The sequence below is a fragment of the Vidua macroura genome, chromosome 1 (assembly GCF_024509145.1).
Source record: "Vidua macroura isolate BioBank_ID:100142 chromosome 1, ASM2450914v1, whole genome shotgun sequence".
NCBI classification, from domain to species: domain Eukaryota; kingdom Metazoa; phylum Chordata; class Aves; order Passeriformes; family Viduidae; genus Vidua; species Vidua macroura.
In genome coordinates this window covers 36,000,480-36,025,726 of record NC_071571.1, presented here as the reverse complement: position 1 = coordinate 36,025,726, position 25,247 = coordinate 36,000,480, and the positions used below count along the sequence as shown (strand labels likewise).

The 25,247-nt window shown below is 35.6% G+C and overlaps 1 protein-coding gene across 6 annotated transcripts in view; it reads left to right on the top strand.

Annotated features, from left to right (window-relative positions):
* The window catches only part of TBC1D5 (TBC1 domain family member 5), a 317,972-nt gene that overhangs the window by 95,875 nt on the left and 196,850 nt on the right, over positions 1-25,247 (top strand). Inside the window, exon 5 of one of the 6 annotated variants that reach the window (XM_053978285.1) lies at positions 9,959-10,035. The exons of the other annotated variants lie outside the window; for them this stretch is intronic. The gene's annotated coding sequence lies outside the window, so the exon portion shown is untranslated. The remainder of the gene's footprint in view (positions 1-9,958; positions 10,036-25,247) is intronic. 6 annotated transcript variants of the gene reach the window in all.

Here is a 25,247-nt window from a genome sequence, read left to right as displayed (position 1 = left end):
TTTGTGTATCTGGTTCTTCTTCTTACATGAATGTTTTGCACTTCATTTTGTGTCACTTATTTTGTGATTCATGGCAGTGTTTACTCCTTTAGCCAAATAGTTTATTATTAATAATAATTACTGTGAAGATTTTTTCATAGCCTTTTGAAAGAATATATTAATTTATGGCCAGTGGTTCAGAGTTTTGTTTACTATTATATTATTTCTTTTAAATAATTAATTAAACATGTAACCAAATTCAGTAATGTTATTGACCAAATTTCTCTAACCAGTGTGGAACTTGAGGTTACTACATAGTATTGGAATACACTAATTTCTGAATTGTCAGGAGTTTGTATATCTAAAGATATACAAGAAGATCTTTATTCTCTGCCAGGAAGCTCCTAAATAATTACAAAAAATGCTGAATTAAGTAACTTATGATTAAGACTTTCATATGGGGCTATTGAAATCGAAGGAGGTAAGCAGGATATAAAAAGAGACCATCGCAAGTGACTAGTTATTATTGGTAACACCTCTCTGGCATTACCAATTCTGCCTCACTGGTAATAAAGAAAAACAGATAATGGGAGAACGCAGAGTAATGCTAAAAAGCACTTGTTAAATCTTGGGGGTCTCCATATTCTTCATTCAGGTGTGGGTCTAAATGCTCATTGTAGAGATGCTGCTTTTGAAAGCTTGTCAGAAAGTATGTTTTTGCCCAAGAATTTGCCTTCTACTAGGAATTGTGAAAAATCCTGAGGATACCTGAAACTAACTGATGTGACATCCTTAAGATTATTTATACAAAAAGAGAGGAACTTCAAAAATAACAGGACAGCACATCAACTTAACTTTTTTAATAGCTGCTCACTGTGAGTTTTCTGCTGTTTCTGCTGTTATCTTACATAGTGGAACAGTAATTTCACAAAAAATTTTCAAACTTGGTGTATTAATTTAACAGGAAAAATTCTTCAAAATTACTCTAAAATACACAATTACCCCATTAAGTGCCTTTAAATGCTAAAAAAAAAAGTCTCATCTTTAAAATTGTCTCACTAAGTTTGATTTCATAAATCTTGTTTTTTAGCATTTCTTTTTCACAGTTTCTACTCACTAAAAAAAACTAGCTGTAAACAAATGTGCATAAACTTCCTGACTCACTCAGTATTACTTGAGCATTTAAAGTGGACCTTTATGTGCACCCTTAAGTAAATGATGTAATTGAAAGCATGTTTGATTTTCCTGGTGTGGTTCCAGGTTAGTCTTCTAGTTTGGATAAGGAATGTATCTTTGAAGCAGATTGTCCCCAGTGTGGTTATGTTCTTACCGCAGAGCTGTGTCAGCATTGGGAAAATTGATTTCTTTTGGATTAAGCTAACTTGGAAGTTGCACACTATCAGTGTGTAAATGGACTCCTCCTGTAATAGCTGCTAGGGGGCTTTTAGTCCTGAACATGACCAGCTCAAATTACACTGCCCTAAAAGATGTTTTGCTTGAATGTTGGTCCTCAGGATTAACTATTTCATTCTGCCTGCCAGCCCACATTGAACAGTTGCCACTTACACCTGTTGTGAATCTCATAGAGCTATCCAAAGGGACACTTAGTGGTTTGTGCAAAGTTCTGATGGTCACCAGGCCTTTATCAATGCATATATTTTTAATTATGCAAGTGGAATTACTGTCATGAAGTTTAGTTTCATATTTAAATACTGAGTGAGTGGCAAAATTATCTACTCTCTTTTGACATTGTCCAGGAATGAAACCCAGAAGTCAGCATTAGGTGCAATGACAGAGGGCTGAAAGGGAAAGGACAAAGGAGATGGTCATAAAATTGGGAGGTGGAAAGGAATAAAGCTCTTGTACAATAAATATAATCCAATATTTTTCACAGGCATAAATCCACTATGGTGTAGTCTGTTAAGGGAAAACTGTTTTATTTACTTGCATGAATTATGGACAGAGGTTTTTACTTTATGCTTTTGTTCCTGATAATTTAGACATTTTCTCTTTGAAAGAATTAGATGAGATATAAACTGTAAACTTAAAATTTAAGGCTCCTTTCAAAATGGATAATGGTAGAGTTCCCCTCTTCACCTGAAACTCAAGGTTACTTTTGCCCAACACAATGTAAAAAAATACTGTGGTTATCAGACCATCAGACATTTTGATGAGACACATTTTAAAACACCAGTCAATGAGCTGCAAAGTTCACTTTCTTTGATAAATAGTCAAAAACAATTCAGGAGAGGGTTAAAGACTGTGTTAAGATAAATTCATTCTTCTAATGAGGATGGTGGATAAAATCATTTACTTCATGTTAATACAGTTATTTAAAACTTAAATTTTGAGTTTACAACCATCTGTCTCAAGGGCTAAGCTCACTATAAACTATTATAATCATTTAAATAAATAGAGGAAAAAACAATCCGTTCAATATGTTGAATCAATATGTCATGCTTTGAATATCTATATAATTTTCCTCACATTAGGATCCATGGCACATGTACGGTACAATATGGTCTATAAATAGGCCTGGAAAGAATATGACTGTATCTTGGACTGCAGAGGGAATGATAGTGCTCCCCAGAACTTGGTATGTGGTTTTGCCTAGCAGCCATCATTCCCTGTAATCAGAGTGTAGTTCTAAACATAACCTAATGGAATTAAAAGAAGGCAGATTTTGTTGGCTGCAAGGTAGCAGAGCATATCTTTGTCCTTTCCTGTGTCCAACACCAGCAGAATCTTCATTTGGTATATGCATTTCATTCCTTGCTTGGGCTTGGGAGGAAAACTGTCCTTTTCTGCTCTCACCAGGGCTGTTCAGTGTTCCCATCCAGTTGGCTTGGCCAAAGGAATTAAGTGCACATGGCTGGAGGAGTCCACACTTGCTTTCAGCACCCAGTACAACAGTGAATGTGTGTTGTACAGAGTCTTGCATCACTGTGACTCTGTACAACAATGACTCTACTGACTTGGAAAATATGGATCGGAGCATGAGCTATAGGTCTGAGTAGCTCAGGAGTACTGAAAAGAAAAACAAAAGAGGAAGTGATGGATGGTCAAACATGGCTGAAATTCATTTAAGTGTGGCTATAAGAGAGATTTATAATACCTACATTTCAAGTCAGCATTTTAGTCCTTTTTTCAGCAATTTTTATTCTTTTACTGCTAAGAGCTATTTAATAATTTTAAAATAGATTCACAGACTGTATTATGAAAATATGGTGAAAACATGGATGTTGTTAAAATAATTGGCTTTGCAATATTTAAGATAGTATGTATACAGTCTAAAAACTCTGTAGAAAGAGTAGCATCTGAGTTTGTGTTACTGAAAATACCAACCCGATTATTGTAAACTGCTAGTGTACTTCTATCACATAGAAAGAGTAAAATTATATCTGTATTGTTGGAATGGGACAAAGCACAGCAGTGAGGGAGTGGTAGAAGCAGAGTAGGTCCAAAAGCATGTTCTGGGCCTCCAGTCCATTAACTACATAAATTGAGAAGCTTCCATGTTCTTCTAAATTATGGAAGAAGTCTCTTGAGGCTTTGCAGTGACATCACAAACTATTAGAGGTTTGGTTTTGATGTCACTAGAATATCTTGATGAAGTCATGGCCCAGTAATTCATTCTTCATCTGTATTTATGCTGAAATTAAAAATTCTTAGGGCTAGATGGATAGATGAAGCTTCTTTATGTTCTGTTCCTTACTGTTGGAAGTAACATACCATCTCAAGGATATTTAAAAAGATATATGCACTATTTCTCTTAACATCATGTCCTGCTGTTCTGCAGTTGAATCTAAATTAAAGCAAGTAAAATGTGTGTTTGTTGTGTGGATGGAGAGTATTAGGATTAGAGGAGAATATTGAAGATAAGAAATCTGGGTTCTTGTTTCTCATGTGTCACTGACTCAGGCCATGTGAGCTGTAAGAGCCAAGTCTTGATTGAAACCGTACTGAAATCTTCATGTGCTTCCCTTAAAAGAGTTCCACATGAACACAGGAAAGTGTAGTGTTCCATATATATGGAGTATTTTACACCATTGGAGCCTTAACATATGGTTGTGGGTGTCACCTAGCATCCATGTGCCTCAATCTCTGTATCCATAAGATGGGGGAAATGCTTGGCAAGGTAGTTCAACTCAGCACTATTTGGAAATCATTGTGGTTTTCATAAAGAATGAAGGTGTGTTGGGTTTTTTTTTCCTGAAACAGTAACAGTCTGTTGTTGACTGATGAGCGCTGTTAAACACCTAGAATCAAATTCCTGGTCAGAATGCAAATACTCAAAATTCCTAGTACAATAATATCTAACTGTGCTACAATAATATTAGATAAATTCTAACCACTTGCTGGATGCTTGGAACCTTTTTAACAATGTTTTGTGTAATTCTGTTCTCAGTTTTATTCCTACCTCTCTCCTTTTGACATAGTATTTAAAAAAACCTGGATCATATTATTTAGGTGAAACACCTGTTTTTTTCAGCATTTTGTTTTGCTAGATGGCTCAGGCAAATTGCATGGTTTTGAAGCTCAGAATTCTGTAAGTAGAATGTAAAAATATCTTAACTTTTCTAGACATTCTTTAGTTTCTTCAGCAGCAAAAATACACATTTGTTTATCTAGATCTGTTCAGACTTATGCATGCTAAGACCCATTTGAAAGCTGAAGTCTCTATGTAATTTATTTTCAGTGTGTAGTGTAAACTGTTGTGCTGTATATACATTTTATATTTATGTCAGAAAAGGGTTGCAAAGGGGTACTTTAAAACCACCTTTTTGGCTCTAAATAGCTATTGTGTACATATGGTAAGGTACTGCTGCTTAACAATTAGTAACTGCTTTGATGAAACTAAATTACATGTTTAAGTTCCCATCAGGAAGTCGCTTCACATATCTGTATTAATGTATTCAAGGCTCGAGAAGGAAAGTTAATTTTCCAGCTTAAATATTTAATTCAAGCTTAAAATTTAGTCTGTAATTAGAGCTCCCAAATGGCAGGAACATGGAGTATTTGTCCATTTTAATTAGATTGTTGTTTACCTATTAATTATATATCATATCTTGTCATATAGTTTTGATGGTAACAGATGGTGCTAGGAGTTAGTAAGGGTTTGAACAAAATAAGATTTCACATGATTTATTAAGTTGCACTTTATTAGTGAGTGGTCTGCTTTCGTCAGGTTATTCTGTGGAATAAGTTTGAAACATCTCACTAATTTTGGTGATTACTCTCTATGTGAAAATATCGAACTTAAACAGCAATTCCAAAAAGTGCACTCTTTTTTTCTTTTTAGAGGAAGTTGTATTACACCTTGTATTTCTCCAAAGTTATTCCCTCTATAATATGCATATGACAGTAAACTTACAGCTTTACCCCCCGCTCCCTTAAATTTTGTGCATAGGATTTTTTAGGAGCAATACCTCTTTTATCTGCAAAGAATACTGCAGTTGTTTCAGAGGTGAAAGACCTGATTCAGCTATAGTAATTTTAGCTTCTGCACTGAATCAATTTTCAAATTTCAGTGGCTGAAAAACCCAGCATATCAGTTTGTTCATTGGTGCTTCCAAAATACAAATGTATATACATACACAGCCATCTCTCCAGCATGCATTTAAATGTAAAAGGTAATTGAGATTTTTCAGAGTTCTGTATTTGTGGACAAGCCATACCATATACCTTCACCCAGTATGTGAACATTTTTCCAGTTCTTTGGCAATATCCATTGCTGATGAAGTTCACCTAAATTCTTGAGTCCTGTATGAAATGTAAGTATATCTTCTATCAACCGATGTTTTGATGAAATTAGGGCAGGTTACCCCACATTGAAAGCTATGGGCACACCTGGAAATCATGTGGTACCTTACTTGTGATATTTTGGAGTTCTCACTTACACAGTCCCTTTTAAGACCTGAGACAGAGGAAAAGAAAAAAAAATTTGAAAAGAATGGAAATCTCTTCTGAGTTATGGAACATAAAAAAAGAGAAAGAAAGAGACTGAAAGAAATTTCAATTCACTTCATGACACAAGTGAAAAAGGGAGAAAGTAAAAAAGATACTTAAGTAAATAAGATTGTATAGTGGAGGTTAGAGCAAGAATATGTTATTTCTTGAAAAAGAGAGCCTTCAAATGAGTGAAGGTTAAGGAGACGTGCATGAGGTGTTGCTGAACAACACTGGTAAATGGACAGTGGCTTTCTCTATGGGGAGTTTGCACAGTGAAACTAATCAGCAATGGAGCTTAGCAGTGTAGTGTTTGTGGGTGGTTTAGTAGTGATCCAGGAGTGTTTGAGCTTTTAATTCCACTTTATCATAGATCATTTGATCTATTCTAATTTTGGCCACCAGAGGAAAGAGATCAACGACGAGTTTCTTAAGTCCAGGTCAATTCAGCAGCTCTCTGTTACAAAGCTGAGTAAATAAATCATTATTTTGTGGCAAAACAGTCTTCCTGTTTTCACTAGTTGCTTTCATGATACCTTGATAGCTTAATCCCCTTGGGGCATAATATTATCTGAATAAATGAAGATCCGTTTCCTGTAATCCTCCCTTTTTTTATAAACTAATTACATACTTCTGTTTTCCTTCCTCCTTTCTAATTTCCCTCTGTCAAGTTAAAAAAACATGCACGATCATCAGAAGTGTACCTGTTTCTTGACAGTGACCATGACTTCAAAGAGATGGTAAGAGTCAAGAGTTTTGCTAGTGAAAAGTAAACAGATGGCCGCAGTACACACACTGATTTCAAGGCTTGCTTCAGTGGGCGACTTGACAAACAGTGGATCTCCAAAACTGCCTCCTTGTTCTGGCACTTGCTTTGTCCTCACACCAGCAGCAACAGATGCTTGATGCTGACACTAGTTCGGTTTTTCCCCGCATAACTTTGGTCACATACTCTGAGATGAATTCACTGTGACCTCTCTCTTGTTTCGTAATTGTCCCCATTAGCATGATTGCTACCTTAAAAAGTATTGATAAGTATGTCTGTGTTCAAATCAACTGGAGGTGGGGTGAGTAGGGGGAGGTGTTTGGGAGTGTGTATGTATCTTGGATGTGTTCCCAAGCTGAGGATCGTTTTATCACCACCTACATCTAAAAAAGAACCACTATGCTGAAATTGTGCAGTTTGATTAGCTAGGAAGAGCTAAGTGACTTGGCCTATTGCCTCTTGTATGTGTGAAAAGATTACCTTCTAAAAATGCGACCTTTTATCCTCTTTTGCTCAGATCCTGGATTTTTCCCTGTGATTTGTAGAGCTGTGTTAATAACACAGAAAACGGCATTCAGTTGTTAGCGATGGAGATATAAGTGATTATAAAAACATTATCACAAGATAGAAGTAGTAAAAATATTCTACTTGCTGAGCTTGCACCATCAGAATTTATTTATACATTTTATGCAAAAATACAGGGTTAATTTTTTTTTCCTTTGACCCTGTATATCAAATGTGATAAAATATGCTATCCTGCAGCTAAAAGCAGATGGAAAAATAAATTGAAGAACAGCGTTTAACTGCAGTCTTATCCTAGTTCATATAAAAATATTACAAAAATAAAACAGAGACATAACTAGGTCATTGAAATGTTCTTTAAGAGAGCCTGCTTACGCAACAAAATTACCCCATTTTCAAATACTGTGGTTCATAACATTCAAGGAAAAAAAAAAAAGAGGATTTTGAAATATAGTAGCATGAATTTTGTTTTTAAATTAGTTTGTACTCTTTGGAGTCGATCATTCATTGAGAACTTTTTTTGTTTCTTTTGCAACATTATAGAAGTAGTGGGCTTGCATTAAAGCCGTCTTACGGACATTTGAGAATTTTGAGTCATCGCTTCTAATTTATTGCAGTGCCCAGCAGGGCTTCAGTGGTGCTTCACTGAAGCCCTGCTAGGCACTGCAATAAATTACCTTTCTTTGGAATATCAGTGCCATTTGTAGTTTCCAGAATAATTCTCCTTCCATGCTTAACTTTGTAAGTAGATTTTGAAGAATAAGGTGAAAAATACACAATTCAGTAAAATCTGTTGGTATGGATGCTCTGATAGTGAATGCAGCCAGCAGTAACATTCTGTAATTTCTCAGCTCTTGGCCAAGTCTGCCTGAGATATCAGACTGAGAAGCACTGAATCTCCTCTACAGAGTCACCTGTTTCTCTCCATCATTATCTAAGCAACTTCAGCCTCTAGTTTGAGTCTGTAAAGCCTAATTTGACTTAGAAATTTCAAAGAAGCCTAAGTTAGGCAGTTTTAATAACCCCAGGAATGGAAATGTGAACGCCAGATAATCATGTAGTAGCATCAGAGTGAAGGTTATTGTTTATGCATATGGAGATTTCAAGTAAGAGAAGTGAGATTCTTACAAAAAGGACTGCAAGAAAGAAAGCAAGATTCATAGAAGATGAGTAATAAAATGCCATTCATCAAATATTCAACCTTTATCAGTGTGTGTAATGCAACAGACCTAGCTGGTTTATAGCACTGTGTGGGAGAAATGGCTCAACCTAAACTGATTGTGTTGGGGGTGTTAATGCTACTATATTTGATTTCAAAAAATGCACTGCTTTGATGGTCATTCATAAAGGTGCTATCCACACCATTGCTTGATACTGACTAGACAAACCATACAGGGTGTGCAGTAAAATACCAGTATGAAGAAAAAATATTCTACCAAAAGATAGTTGTTGTGGTACAGAACAGTCAGGTTAAAATTCTTTTAGAAGAAGATCTTGTCTTCACTGAATATAAGAGTGCTTTATCATAGTTCTTTAAAGGAAAATGGAAAGCATATGATAAACCTTTAATACATGCTGTCAAATTGTCTACAAAAATGGCCCATGTGTTGAAAGAATAAGTATCATATAAGGAGACAAGTACTTAGCAAAGAGACTCCTTTTCATCTCCAGTCCCCTTTTTCAGATTTAGCTGTTGCTGCTATAGCTAAGGTCTGCATCTATATAAATAAATAGTAGGATTAGTTAAGAGCTATTCTGAAACTGCCGACACAATTCTTGGATCCATGAAAGTTTTTCCTTGTGATTTTTTTTTTCTCATTGAGTTTATTTTTGAGTTGGGTTTATGGTGATCCTTTGCTCATAAAGTAATGAGTATAATTTAATTTTCAATTCAGCAGAGATGCACAGAAAGAGAGGGTAAGTTGCAAGGTATGAGTGTGTGTCAGTGATTAACAATCATTTATGAATAGGGCTTCAGTTTAAAAAGGTGTAATAAATAAGAGACGATTGGCTCTAAGTGTCTTCCTCTTGACACAAAAGTATGAGAAGAGCTTTTTTCTCCCCATGTTTTCTTTATATTTTTTCATAACGTATTGATATTGAACCCTAGTAGAGAATGTACTTTATTTCAGCAAAAAGGATGGGACAGTACAACATCCAATTCTCAAATGAAAGAACCTACTGTTCATATTATGGCTCCAGTTGCAAGGTCTGTTTATGAGAATAGAAACTTTGAAAAATTACTGATTTACATTATTCATAGTAGAAGAAAAAAATTCCCTGAGCCCCGAGTTAATTTTAACTCAGAAGAACTGTGATGATAAGAGGGGAGAAAGAGGGTATTTGTTTCTGACAGTAGTGATGGCTTATGTCAGCTTAGTTGACATGAAACTGCAACATGAAGAACTCATAGATGGTGGTCCTCCCTAGAAGAAAAACATTGTTGTTTTAATTTAGTAATCCTTGTTTTGATGACTACACATTTTATTTTAAGACACTTGGCACGTGTTTTTCTCTATTCGCATTTATGGTCCATGTTTAACAGGATTAAATTCTTTAGGTTCTTTCAAGAATTTGTAAAAATTGTTGTGATAAAGTTATAGATTGGATACAAGTTGAAGTCAACAGTAATCTATATTTACCAATACTTAATATTTGTTTGGTATTCTGGTTTCTCTGAATAATATATAGCATCATAAAAGAGCTTATTCTGACTAGCATTTTTATGGGTCTGTTTTGTAGAGGAGTCAGTGTCTTAAGGGAACACTGCTTCTTCATCCTTGCTGTATTCTTCCATGTCAGATCAAGACACATGACAGGTCAGTGAAGGAAGGTTGTGCCACACACTGTTTTGTTTGTCTTTCCTGGTGAGAAAAGGATTTTTAGCTTATTGTAATCCTGATACTCTTTGGAAAAGCTAAACATGTGGGGTAACAGTTTACCAGTTCCCTCCTTCCACTATATATCCAGCAAATCTGAAGCTAAAGCATCTTACACTACTGTACGCTGATATTCCAAGTGTATAAAATTATTGTGTGATCTTACAGACCATATGTGCTGCAAAAGATAGCCATACTGGCATGAGTTAAGGCTATAAATAGAATCTTTCCTCCAAATTTACTGATTTAGGTTAGACCCTATGCATTGTTTTACTTGTAAATTTTTTTTTTTTTTTGTTTTATGCCCTTTTTTGATCACTGTTCAGTATTTAAACTCCTTCAAATGTGCAAAGATTAAATGTTTAATAAAAATTGCTTGTTGTTTTCAACATCTGTGTTCAGAGAACAATGGCCCACTGGAGTGCAGAAAGCTTGTAAAGTTTTCAAATGTATTGAGAATGACAGAAAGTTCAGTGAAGAGTTTGCTTTCCTCATTACAGAACTACTTCTGTGGCTGCGATTACACTAAGAGCATCTTTAATTGCTTTAAAATCTGAATGCATGATAAGAATGGATTAATTTGATTTTTCTGTTACTACAAGTAGCAGATGGTTTATGTCTTAGGAATGCTCATGTTGTAAAATGAGATCCCCAGCTCATTCGTGATTGGTCACTGTTAATGAAGCATGCTGTGCTGATTATTGATTTAGAAAATGAGGATGACATGAGTATTGTGTGTGTTGCTGTAATAAATTAAAGAGGAGTATTTTAATAGCCAGCAGACATACACCTTAAATAACATGAAATATTTGATTTTCTATTCAGGTGGTCTCTGCCCTGTCAAACTAATTTTATTGTTTATTAAAAAGATGTACTTTTATAGTTTCAGCTAACAAGCAGATGGTCGTCTTTACTTATTTCTGTTTTGTATTGCTGTATGACCGATCAGATGCATGATAGGAACCCAAATTAGCTTGTTGTTTGCAAAGCAATGGTGTAGCCATGGGAGGAAGTCTTTTGTAGGTATGGCTCGTGTGTGTGCATGTGTGTAAGTGCGCATACGTGCGTGTGCGTAGGCATGGCTTTTCCTGCGTATTCTGTAAGTTTAATCCTTATTAGCAGGGAATGCAGTTAAATGTGCTGAAGTGCATTATAAGTTATTTCAGTTTCATTTTTCTGTTTCACCTTCAAAACTTCGGAAAGAGAGAAAGGGAAAAAGTGTTTTAACCCCCCCCCCCCATCTATCCAGAATCACAGAAACCAAATCATAATTTAATGTTTATTTAATCTTGTTACAGACATCATAAACAAGAATTTGTATGGTAAAAATCAGAGCAGTGTTTTGTATTCACTTGTTTCTATGATTTGTAAACCGAATGTGTTATAAACAACTGTGGATTGTGGTATTAATCAAGATTCAGTGCTGTGTATGTGACCCCTGAAGCAAATCATGGTGTTGTGCTGTACATTATATGGAATGATTTCTAGTGCTGCAGAGCTCCAGTAGCACTGTAGTCTGTTATTAGAAGGATGGAGAGAGTAATTTTGATATGATGCAGTGTGTGCTGCACATGTGTGTATATAAGAACACACTCAAATCATTACTTTCTTCTTCATTAAATTTGTAGAAGTATCCATCTAGAATATGCTTACAGCCAGGGAAAAACATGTCCTGGATCCCCTTCCTGAACCCCAGTGCCTGCTTCACTGCACCACAGAAGTTCTCCAGGGGAATGCTGGTAGCTGGTGCTACCACAAAACTCATCCCTGGTGACAAAACTGTGTAACACTTCTGTTACTCAGCTGATTGCTTTTCCACAGGTGACACTGCAGACTTCGTGGTGAATAACAGCTGTTGCCTTCAGCAATTTTCAAACTGAAAGTACAGTGTTAGGAACCATCAGCCTAAATTCAATCATGGGAATGAACTTTGACTTGAGAATCTGGAGAAATACTGGGGGAAAGGTATTAGTGATTCAGGTGTACATCAAACTATCCCAATAGTGTTTAGAAGAGGCTGTAGCCCTCTGTGCACTGTGAGAAGTAGTACTTAACATGCAAAGTCAGTAAACAGAAGGTTACAGAGATGGTGAAAAATTCTCATCACTGATGATCATGGTTTTGGAAGCGTTTTAAAGATCTTAGTTTTGTAACAGTGTATCTGTATCTGTGTTACAGCAAAATATGGTCAGGTATGGAAACACTCAGATGAGCTAGTGAAGCAGATACTAAGAATTTGATGGCAATTTTGACTGCTAAGTTCTAACATTTGTTTATTTCATGAACTGTAGAATTTATGGAAAGGTAGTAGCTTTTTGTGTTGGAAAGCAATTAATTAAAAAGAAATATGATTTTTTTAAATGTGTTTGGCAGTTTATTCATTTTGGAAATGGTTAGCTGGTTATGATGGAGCATCCGTGTCCTAGCTTTGAATCTTTTCTTTAGCTTTAACTACATTTAAACTGTTCTTACGTGAAATTATTTTATTGATAATGGTCAAGTTCTCTAACCTTAATATATGTGTCTGAAGTCTTTCCCTTAAAAGCTTCTCTGAGGAGCTTTGAACCAGCTAGTCTGGGAGATAGCAAGGTGAAGAATTGAGTCAGTGAGGCTATTTACTTCACATTGTGTCCTGACTCACCTGAATTTATCACCAATGAGCAGCAACAGTAGCAAGCTGTGCCACCAATCCTTGACAGTTCCCTGTTCTTCTCTAGCATTTGGTGAAATGTCCCTCTCTTCACATCTACAGCCACTACTCTTCTCACCTGTGGAAGGAAGTTTTATTTTGATCCCAGAATTTACTGCACTTCTGTAACTTCCTCTTATCTGGCTCAACGGGTGCCTTTTCACTATATTATACTGTTTCTTTGGAAAATATCCTCTTTTGAGGGCAGGTGGGAGATGTTTTATCCACTGCTGGCAGCTTCTGGGAGAGAATTTGTGTACTCTGCAAAAGTATGGCAGGGATTCCATTTGGTGCTTTTTCTGTCACGGCTTGACCCCAGCATGTTCTGCTCTCAAGTTTCTGGTAAAGCTGTGTGCTAGAGCTGTAGGCTTGGCTGCAAAGTGTATTACAATGTTGAAAAGAATATAGTTATCCATATGGTAAGTATTTAATCTGATTATGTTAATAATTTTGACCTTCTGCTCTTCAAGAGGCTCAAGCAAGTATAAGGCTTTCTGATGCTCTTTTTGTGGTCATTGAGACAGTCATCTGCAAAGAGCTTTGAATTTCATGTGTCTTTACCTGGCCACGAAGAAAGCATCCCATAGAGTGCCTGATAGAGAGGATTCTGAATATATGTTAACACAAACATTGATCTTCTTACAGAAAATGTAAAATGGAGGGGGCAAAAAAGGGAATATAGAACTTCTCTGGTTCTGCAGAGGAGATAGGGTGGTGAGAGTGTGTCATCACTGTGTCTCTGCCTGTGCCTCAGTCCAAAAGTGCAATTGCTCTTTTTATGCAAAGTTGCTTTGAGTTAGGAGGAATGATACAGATGTGGCAATGTGGGCTTTCGCTGTAAGATGTTCACTGTTTGTCCTTTAGGAGTGCTGTGTGAGTGCTGCATGGCTGTGGCTAGATACATTTTTTTCAGAAATGTTAACAAGGGCAGATTCAAAAAGATAGATGCATGCTTATCTCTTCACGCTTGTGATAAAAATCAATGGGAATTTAAGAGCTTAGGATTTAAATACTTAAAATTTGGAACTATCCCAAGATCCTTGACATCAAAAAGGCGATGGCCTCGTTTTATGCAGATGTCCTAGCACTCAAAGGGTGCATAAATTATTGCACCAGTTATCAATTTCTCTTTAATGTATTCTTCTCTTATATCTGGGACACTGTTAATAGTGGAAAAGGATTAAAAAGCATAAAAATAACTTGTATGTAAGTTTCTTTGAGTTGAATTTATATCAGTCAGCCTGTCAGCACTAACATATGGGAAATATAGTTTCGCTACCATGCATAGCAGGGGCTAAAAGTGCTGTTTAGACCATGTGCTCAACTCCTACAGAAAAGGGACTTTATATCACTCGTGCAGCCCACTCACAAATTTAAGGGGTGACATCTATGGATTCTGAATACATGGTAACCCAAATATTGATCTTGTTACAGAAAATGTAAAATGGAGGGGGCAAAAAAGAGATAAAGAAGTTCTAGATCTGAAAGGAAATTCAGTAAACTTTAAATACTCAATTTTTTTAAAAAGCTTATTATATTGCTATTGCTGTATTGAAATAGTAGTTGTACATAATAGGGAATTTTCCTGTAGCTTTCCCATATCTTGGGCTAACTTGCAGTAACATTTAACATCTCCTTGTACAAATTACTGTAAACTAGTAAAGATCCCTACTGTTTTTGTTTTGTTTTGCTTCCTAAAGCCCCCTGCTGCTGTTGATTACACCTAGATCTGCTACTGATTGGAACTGCTAAAAGGCAAAAATAGTGTGAATGGTTTCTGAATCATTTAATTGTTGAACTAATAAGATGTTTTCACTGGGACCTAATAAAACAGATCATATTAATAAGTATGTATACTGTCCATGAAATTTCTGATTGCTTTTTCGTAATTTTTGTAGACATGAATGTAGGAGTCCCAAGCTTGGTTAGTTATGTTTTTGAATAATATTACTGGATGTGGTTCCAAGAAAGAATGGGGAGTGTAACCTACCAAAGACAGTGGTACAGTAGAGATTTTTCTTACTGAAGTTTATATATTTATATATTTTCAGTGGTGTGTAAATGTTCTGTGGGCATATTGAATTGAGTAGATAATTACATGGACAGGATGTATTCAATCTCATGTTAATGCTACTTTTTAATAGCTGTATAATACACACTGCACTTTGTGCATTTGAACCTTGAAAAATTGCTTTCCTAATACATTAATGCTTGCCAAATATGCCCAAAATTGGCTCAGGGCTATGTTGGCTTATCATGAAAGAGCCTCTTCTCCTTCAGTAGTCTGTCAGTGTCCATGCAACCTCTTACCTCTGGTTGAAAAGAAATATATGAATACACACAAGGAAGTCCTAAAATGAGAAGAATCCAAAATAGATCATTATTCATAAAAGTTAAAATTTGAATTGGTGGCTTTCCTATAATCTCGGTCACATTATTTTTAATTTGTAATGTAAATAATTTTCAAGAATAAAGGCGAAATTAGTATTTGGGAAGGACAAGGAAAAGAGAGGAGAGGGAGGGAGTCTAAGGCTGATTTAATGCCTTGTAAATCTGCAGTAAAACTGGGTGTTTGGTTCCAAGCATCTAGAAAATGATGCTGCAGAGCAACACTTGTATTAGACACAGTGGAGAAGTCCACCTCCCATTAAGACTTCAGACTAACTCACTATCTTTCCAGGACTGCTCCAAATTTCCTCCTACATAAATATAATCCCTCCATTTGGGTAAAGCAGCAGTAGGGACCTGCAGAATCTGCAGTTACCAAATCATCCTGGTTGTGTCAATCTGATCAGCTAACCTTTCTTTGCCCAGTCATACCTTTCATCTCAGACAGATCTGTGTCACCTATATTTTAAAATAAAGTTTTCATTTTACCATTTTGTATACATTTGCTCTGACAGTGAGAACAAATTCTGTTTTCACCCATATTGCTTTTTTTTTCAGCCATTTTACTTTTCAATCAGCTGAATGCTGTAGGGTTTGAGTTCAGGAAAATGAAATTATTGTTCATAACAAGTGGTTTCTGATAATAATTTTCTTCATTTGTGAAAGTCATTATGTTCTGACAGATAATATCTTGCAACCTCTTCTTTTCTTGTGGTCATTTACATTGAAATTATCTTGTAGTAAAATGAGTAGCATCATTTATCCAGCAAAGGTAGTATTTTACCTACATAGTAATATATATGTTGCATTAACACACCTGATACCCACATATATGCATATTTCTGACTACTTAAAAAATGGGAGGAAGAAGTTTGAAAAGTCATACTTTCTAAGTTTAAGAACATAGTGAGAAAACTGGAGAAAACTGGTATCATGTAAACTGAAGTTCCTTTTAAAAAAAAATTACATCGTTTATATATGGTCCAGGGTTGATGGTGGAAGCAGCAGAACTAATCTCATTTTTTTGATCCCAGAATTATTGAATGATAAGGACTGGTAATTTCTGTAGCACCCACATAAACGCACACTGTTCATGGAATGTAAAGAGTTTATTAAAGTTTTAAACATTAGTTATTGAATACAGTTTCCCTACAAATTTTGACTTTAAAAATTAGAAGGCAGCCTGATGCAACCTTCAAGAATAAAGGAGCCGGTCATCCACTTTGCACCCTAGGACAATTTTAGTTCCTTTGATCAACTATCCAAATTAATTTTTTGATTAAAAAGAAACAAAATAAAACTCCTCTGTCTATAAAAAGTTTAGTATAGAAAAGAAAAAATAGTCTGTTTATCACAAGCAGATAGTGTTCCTTCTGTTTTTCTCTACTTTCTACAAAGACAAATCCATTAGAGTAGTGCTCATTTAATGGACTAACAGCTCGCAGGATCTGTTTCTTTGGCCTAGGTTTTCTGAATTCATCGAGCTTATTTTTGCAGAGATTATTTTTTGCAAGACTGGCAGGGGCTGAGAATTTTGAACCATATATTGTAGATAACAAGAAAAATGGATTCTGTTTTTTAACTGAGATAAAATATTTGAAAAATGGATTTCTGTGGAGTTTTCATTGACGGGTAAGTTTGTGTCAGTCAAATTTAAAATTGGAAAAATACTTTTGTGAGTGAATTACTTTCACTTAAAATTTTATCTGCTGGTCCCTTAAAGGCCAGTGTTTGTTCTTACAGATGTTTCCTGCTGAAGATTCTGCAGCTGGAATTTAGTTTTACTGGTGTTAAATACAGTGTAATTTATCTCTGAACCCACTGTATTGATAATGTGCACTAGGTTATTACTTGAGTTATTTTGAGCTGAACCTTTGAAAAAGACAGGTATGGCTCTTTGTGTGAGATTTTTGGTCTTCTCTTCTTGTATTAAGCATAAAAAAATCCAAGTCAAACAAGAAAAAAAAAAAAACAACAAAAACAAAAAAAAGCCTAATCAAACTAAATAACAACACACCTCCCTCAGGGAAAAAAAAAAAAAAAAAAGGAAAGAACCCCTACCACCTTGGAATTATTTCATACTTTATGCCATTTAAAATGTTAGCATTTTTTTCTTTTATCTTACCTCATAGTTTGTTTAGTACATTAAAGTCTTGAAAGGGGCGTATAAGTGCACACTAAAATCAAACAGGAGGACTAACTGGAAGCTCTTGCGGTGCTTTTCACAATGCTTGTCCGTAAGCTTTCCAAGTGCAGGGAAGCAATGGCAGACCCTTTCTGCTTCTGCAGAGCACTGTAGCATCCTTTACCTTAGTCCCTGGCAGCATCACCTCCATTTCTTGGCTTGTCATGAGCATCTCTAATAGAGTAAAACTCCAATGCATGTAGCAAGAAACGAAGCGTGTAGGGGAAAAACATAAAGATTCTTGACTGAAATAGTTCTTTAACTTATTAACAGACAAGTGTGCATGTCAGGAAAACACACTTGTTTGCCGGGAGTATATGCAATAGCTGATGGGTAAAGAAACAGAAACCTTAATGGCTGCTTGTGTTTAGGTCACCGTTCATTCATTCATTTGTTGCTGGAGCTATGAACTATTCATATGTTGCCACAGTATGTTACTTACACATGGCTGATGGTGAAGGAAGTAAGAGCTAAGATGCTTCACAGACATCGACATCGGGGGGATTAACATGTCTGCTTCATTAATATATATGTGCATACATTAATGTTGAAGTATTGAAACTGTTTCAAATGAAATTAAAAACTATCTTTTGAGGTCTGCTGCAGTCCTTAGAAACATTTTAGATTTTGGCATCAGTCTTACCGGTTTCTTAACCATTTTACTTTTACTTTGCCAGTGGGGATACAAGTGCAGACAGAGTGCTCATCGCTTGCCTGCTGCCTAGTTTTCTGTTGTTTTTCCTTAGCTAGGTCTGCTCTCTGTACTTGCTAGCCATCATTAAGCATATATGAATCCCCATGGAGTGGCAGGCATGTATTCTGTGAGTGACATTTCTGGCAGCATTTTCCTTGTATATGGCACCAGGCCTGATTTTCTGAAATTTTAAGCATCTATGATCCTCATTTGCTTCCGCTGAAGCTGTAGGTACTCTGTCCTTTTGGAAAGCGTGCTGCTCAGTGCTGAATCTCAGGCAGTTAAGAGATGAGAAAGTCCTGGAAACTTACTTAGCACTCATGTGACAGCCGGCTCTGTATAGCAGCAATATTGTCTGTGTGAAGGCATTGCCTCCTCTACTGCTGTATTAGCTGCAGATCCAATAATCTGCCCCTGTGAAACTAGGTTTGGAGATCAGTAGTGAATTGTTCAGTATTGTTTAATGGAGTTCTTTAAAATATATTTGCAATGTATAAAACACTTTGATATATAGAAGCTCACATCCTAATAAGATTACATTAAGTATCCTAATAAGATCAAGGCTTGAAATTATGTTTTTCCGGATTTGAGTGATATAAATTAATTTTAGTTTAAACCAGTGTCAGTGTTCTTAGATGTTCGTTATAAATACTCCGTTTGCAGTTTTTGTGGATCTGCATTTAGATTTAAAAATCAATTCTCCTATTAACACCAGAAGCATTCTCTCTTCCTTTCCTCCAGTATGCTTCAGCTACAGATTATCAAGGCAATGCTGTAATTATTAAAGGCAACCAGTGAATTATGGAGAGAACAACAGTGGCTGATCACTGAACTCTGTTGGCACTGGCCTTTCACTTCTCATTTAAGTCTAGCTTACTATATAAAATGAATTCATTATTGTCAATTTAGATCCCTTGTGGAAGCTAATCCACATCATAAAGCCATTCTACACAAAAGTGAATTCTCTTCAGGAAGACCTTACAAGTACATGCAAACTAAAATATGCAGGAAACTTCCAGTACAGACTAAAGTAATTGTTACTTATAATACCAGACTACCAGGGTGAAATGTTGGAGTAGTTCAAAAAGAACTCCACAGTAATAGCTCTGCTGTGACTTCTGTTGGTCAGAAATCCATTCCACTTTTTATTTTATTGCTATTTCTGATTTCTCTGTAACCTATTGCCCGAAAGCATGGATCTGAAGGACTAACTCAGTCTTTACTTCTTGTAGTTTTCAGAGTTAAAATTCGGTGCATGAAGTCAGGGGAGAGGCTTGACTAGTTTCAATATCAAGAAATTCCTCTTTTCCTTTAGTGGTCTAGTTGGAGATTTTTTTTTTTTTTGACTTGGATGAATTGTCCTCCAAGGTGTGCCATACTGGGTAAAGTATTATACCATCTGTAATTTTTTTTACCATAAAGTAAACCCATGCTGGGTTTACACTGAAGTACCTATACATATGTAACGAAATTATTTTGTTATAATTGCTCTTCCAGGTCCACCACCTGCTGTGTCAGACCAAACCTAAAATTATATTCAGTAACAGTGTATATTCCTTGCAGCTCTATCAGAAAGAGTTTTGTTGGGTTTTTATAAACTATCAGCATTTTAGTACAGTGTTTTTATCAGATTTAATTATTTAACTATAAATTACTGTAATTGTATCTTCCCATCAACCCTCACAACCTATGACCTGGATGGTTTTGTTGATTTCATTTTTTATCTAAAATATGAGTATTTTTGAGAAGATAAAATTTTAGTATTGAGTGGCTACTTTTATTTCTTGCTACCTTTATTTATTTATTACCTTCACCTTTATTCAAAGACAGGTAAAGATATCTCCTATTAGTGAAATTTGCCTTACTGTCCTGGTAACATTTCAAGTGCAGAATCCAAATATAACAACTCTAGAGAAGGCCTGTTCCAGTTTTGTGCTTAAATGCCAAAGTTTTATGTGCAGTGCAATAAAAGGGAAGAGTTGATTCATTGCATTTACCAATGACTGCCTCAGATTTCCTTTTGTCCTGTCCAAATGCAGCTGAGGATGTTTTTATGGATGCCTCAGCATAAGGAGAAACAGTGCATATCACTGTCCATTTGACATGAAGCAGTGGACACAGTGTAAAATTATCTCTGTACTTGGATTTCTCCAGTGTCAGGCATGGATCTTGTCAAGCTCTTTACTACTTTGTTTTGCTTAAGGACTTTGTCCTGAACTATGGAACAAGAATAGTAATTACCTTCAAACTCGATTATCTAATATTCATTTTACAATGGAAGATAGAAAATCCAGTTCAATTTCATGACTACACCTTACTCATTATCAAGTGAACAATTTTTGGTAAATTTTTTTGGTGAATTCATTATTTCTTTCTTTTAATTTTTTTTTTCTCTTATAGTGTGCAAGAAACAGTTTAATTCATATTTTTTCATTGTAACAGGCTAAGAATGTTAGCATCCGTGTCTCTATAAACATATTTAAAATTTCAGGGAGGGTTTAAATATTTATGAAAATATAAAAGGTAACTTAAAAATAATATGTTTCTCTTAGAAACTGGTGGCCAGAACTTATCTGCACACAAATTACTTTTGGGAAAAGAGGGGAGCATACTTAGAGTCAGTTTTAATATTTTTAATGGTTTTCACTTTTTACTTTGCAGATTATATAAAGCCTTCAAATATTAATATATATTCAAGATTGGGGATTTTATAGGCTTATTTTGTTTACTATACATTGCTTGTCTGTGAAATTTTCATGGTCTTCTGATTCTTCTGAATCATAGTTATTGTGCATGGAGATAGACAGCTGATGCTCCTGATAACTTTTGATCACATAAATAAGTTAAACTCCGGGCCCAAAGATAGCAAAACCCATTAATTTCTTTATAAATAGCCTACAACTGGAAAGCATGTATGCTGAAGGCATACACCTTTTTTTCTATTGGTTTCAATTTCATGGGTTTTGATGCTCTGATATTTAAAGCATGCTGACTTTAAATGCTTGTTTTTCTGAGATATTTAGGTTCTTTTTGAAATGAGCTCAGTGTTTCACATGGATAATATATCTGGCTATAATAATAAATCTGAAAAAGTCATAGTGATGGAATTATTTCATCATTACATTTTTTGAGTGGGGTTGTTTTTAAAGAATCTCCATGTTTTATTTCTGTCATTTAACTGCTGATCTCATTTTTATGTAAAGAAATAATTTTGATTTCTTTATTACTCTTCTCAGAAGTGCAGTGGACATGACTGAACTGTGCTCCCATATCCTATAATGAGGCTCTTGTGTGATTTTTCACTGACACTTTGAAAAAGACTTAATCATTATTCTACCCTTTCTTATCTTTCATTGTGGTACAGGACATTTCAAACACAGACCATTCATGTCACAAAGCCATCCACAGAAAAGATGGATGTTCTTGAAACTAATGTTGCTTTACTTTCTGTATTTGGAGTATTTCTTATTTTCCTATGGTGCTTCTTCCTTTAAATACAGGCAGATTTTTCTTTTTCCAGAAGTAGATACTTAATAGCTATCCCGCATGGAAAAAAAATTCAAGGGTTTCAAGGAATAGCTTTTGCAGTAGCAATTGCAGGAGAAGTGTATAAATTACCATCTCTTTTGGGTTTTTTCCCCCTCTCAGTACAACTCTTACTATAATTAGCCAGCATTTAACAGCAAATGTTTGCTTTGGTTAAATTATTCAGAACATTTATTTTACTTGTCAAAGGTTAGATCAGGTTGTTGTTTGAACTGGTAATTAAATGCAGCCTAATACACTGTCATATTTATATGCACTATCAGCCCTGTTTCCTCCTTATCTGTGTAATTTTATAATGTTCAGGGCTGACATTTAGGCTTCCAACTCAAATCCTGTTTTCTTGTAAAGAAAGTAAGACTAGACTTTTCTGTTTCACTGTACATGAATACACATGAATAGGGTTGTTTGGAATATCACAGCTATGGATTTCATTTTCATAAAATCAGTGAAGGCCCTTTGAATATTTTTATTTGCATATTTCATGAAGTCAATACACAGCAACTGGTATATATTAATTATTTTCCAGAGATTAATGTGAGGTGGACAAATGCAGCCATCTCCTTTGCTAATTGAATACCTACTGAGTCACAATAACATACAGTATATTTGAATTACATTCCCAAATCTCTACCAGAAATATGCCTATTACTGAAATACAAAAAGGTTCTTGAAATAGTTACGTAGTCGACTCAGATGAGCAAGCAAGATTAAAACGTCTCAGGGTAAGGGCTTGTCATGAACCTACAGCAGTGGCCCTTGCATGTGCACATCAGAGCACCAAAGCTGACTATCCAAGTTGATCAAATGAATGAGAGTTTTAGAGTAGCCAGGATTCAGCCTCTGCACTTTCTCCTGACAAGTTCAGAAACTATTTTCCACATGCTTATATGAAACAGTAATTTAATTGAATTGTCAGGTGCATAACATGTCCATTCCTTTTTTATTTCTGCTGTATAGGTTTATTTTCTTAGTCAAATTGAACAAAGAATAAATCATGTGGCTTTTTTTTAGAAATCTTCTATGCTGATTGGATGTGATATTGTTCAAAGTCTGAAAGAAAGAAGTTTGCTGTCCAGATAAAAATAACCATAAAAGTGGATCATCAACATTACAGCAATGTGTTTTTCCTATGATGTTTAGACAAATATTTCTGCCTTTTTCAGTGCATTTGTGTGGCAGCTTTCTCTTTGTGTAACCAATGACTTGATATGTATACATTTCAGCCTATCTTACTTTTTAGCATTTCTACAACACTTTTTTTAAATCCTACCTTTGTACTGCAGGTTTGAAAGTTTTTCAGTTCCGTCAACTAAGAGCTACGCTGACTCGTAGCCTTGTTAAGAAATAATTCATGTTTAATGGTGGTGAAATCCTAATTTATCCACTGTCATGGTGATCACCCCAGACAGTATTATACGGTTGCAAAAACTGAGACAGGAGTAAGGGCAAAACATATAAGCATTATTTTAAAAAGCCAAGATCCACACATCAGTTCCTGCACATATGATCTCAGAGTAGCAGAATTTATTTTTTTTAAATTGGGTTGGTTTTTGGTTTTTTTACCCTTTCCTCCTCCCAACCATATTTTTTATAAAACTGGCATAGGCCACCACAGGCCACAAGGTAGAAAGATACAGTAAAAACAGAGTTAAAAGTGAAGTGTATTCTTGATTATAATTATAGCATTCCTAGCGTGACACTAAAGAAACTTGATGTATGGTGCTCAGTTTGTTATTTTGCAGCTTGTTAAATTTTTATACTTCATGGTTGTGGGAGGTAGCTAAAAACAAGAGAATATTCTGTGCTCTTACAGAAATCATTTTGACCTCTAGGTAAAGTACATTTATTTGTGTGCACATCATCTGAACTGTGAGTCGTTTTGATTGATGTAGTAGATTGCATATACATATGGCATAAAGAGGACCTGGGTTAGGCTAAAAGTTCTGGGCTCTTTCATGATGGACTATCTAAATATAAACTAGAATAAAAATGAGTAAATTGATTTTAAGTTGTACAGGAGTGACATGCAGGAGTAACTCCTGGGGTGGTCATGGCAGTCTGTGTGTGCCTTTTATTCAGGAGACTGATCTGAAATTAAATAATTACAGTATTAAAGTTTAAGAAGTATTCACACATCTGTCACACCAAGGCAACAGTGGGAAGCAAAATCAGTGTAGATGCTTCAGATGCTCTCTTAAAGATCATTAATACTATGAGGTTTGACAGCATGGCACATATCTGTGAAAGTAGCCATTTGTTGGAAATAATAGGTTTAAAAGTTTTAACATGTAGATTTAACATGTGGATACGGTCTAAAGCATTTTATCTGTGAACGAGGAGCTCGGTGGTCAAATGATGCTTCAGTCATGAAAGAAACAGTCCAACAAATTGAAAATCTTGTTAGTTTCTGCAGATCCCTCATGGTCATTCCTACTGGCTTTGAGAATGCAAACAGTTTTAGTTAAAATATTTTTTTGTCACCTATGCTACCTTTTATAGGGCAGGCTGTTTATATATCCTTGGAAGTTGACTCCTATTTCTTCATTAGCGTTTCTGGCATCAGTGCATTGAGAGAGCTACACTAAATACAGAGTCAATATTGCATTTAAAAGAGGCAAGGATATAATCATTCAAACAGACTAACTTCACACAGATATACTAGGTGCATGTGTTAGAAATAAATGTTAATGTTAAAAATACTTGTGTTCAGTTATTTGAATGGGTGAAGGGAGTCTTTCTTATGTGGGGTTCTTTGAGAGAAAGCAAGCTGACTTAAGTGGCATAGTAAAGGAGTGATTTCCTGCCTTTCTAAATAATTTTATTTCAGTTGTCTTTGTGTTTTCACTTTCATTTCTGATCAGATGCTGTCAAAACCTCTACCAAAACTGATGAATAATTAAGATTAGTTATTTGGATTTGTTGTATTCAGTAGTTTGCTCATAAGTGTGGCTGCTAAAACAGAACAGGATTTCCCTTTTTCTTCCCCAGTAAAGAACAGGAACTTCCAAAACACAAGAGTTTGGATGAGTAGGCAGAGGATCTGCTGCCTTCAAGCCTTCTTGGCAGCAGGTGGAATTGTGATATGTGTTTGACAGAGTAGGCATCTCAGCTAGGCAGTCTTTGTCTGTTACCCCTCTTTTGAAGAAAGTTCTATCCCCTTGGTCAACTTCTTCCTCCTTTTCCATCAGGAAGCTAAGAACACCTGCTACTGCCATCTTCTGTCTTCCTTTTAGGAGAAAGAGATGAATAATACATGACCAGAATTTCAAAAGCGACTACTAATTTTAGGTGCCCCAAGATGCACAGCCTTACTATTAAGTAAGAAAGAAAAGTGAGAACAGATCACACCTATATTCTATATGCTTGGTTTCTTTCCATTTACTTCTGGATGCAGTTCAAAATTCTGATTCCAGTCTTCTTAATGCGCTGAGTGGTCCAGAGCCTTGCCACTGTTAGGTCACTTCTCTGCCTCAACTAGGACACTTCTCTATCTCAACTATTAAGCAGGAATGCAGCAACACAGCAAAAAGAACATTTTCTCTAAACTTTTGCTTGTGGCCAGGTTGAGATCATACAGTCTATATCAGGAAAAAGAAATCTGAAAGCTGCCTTTTTGCAGATTGGTCTTCTGTGTGTTGGGCGAGAGAGAA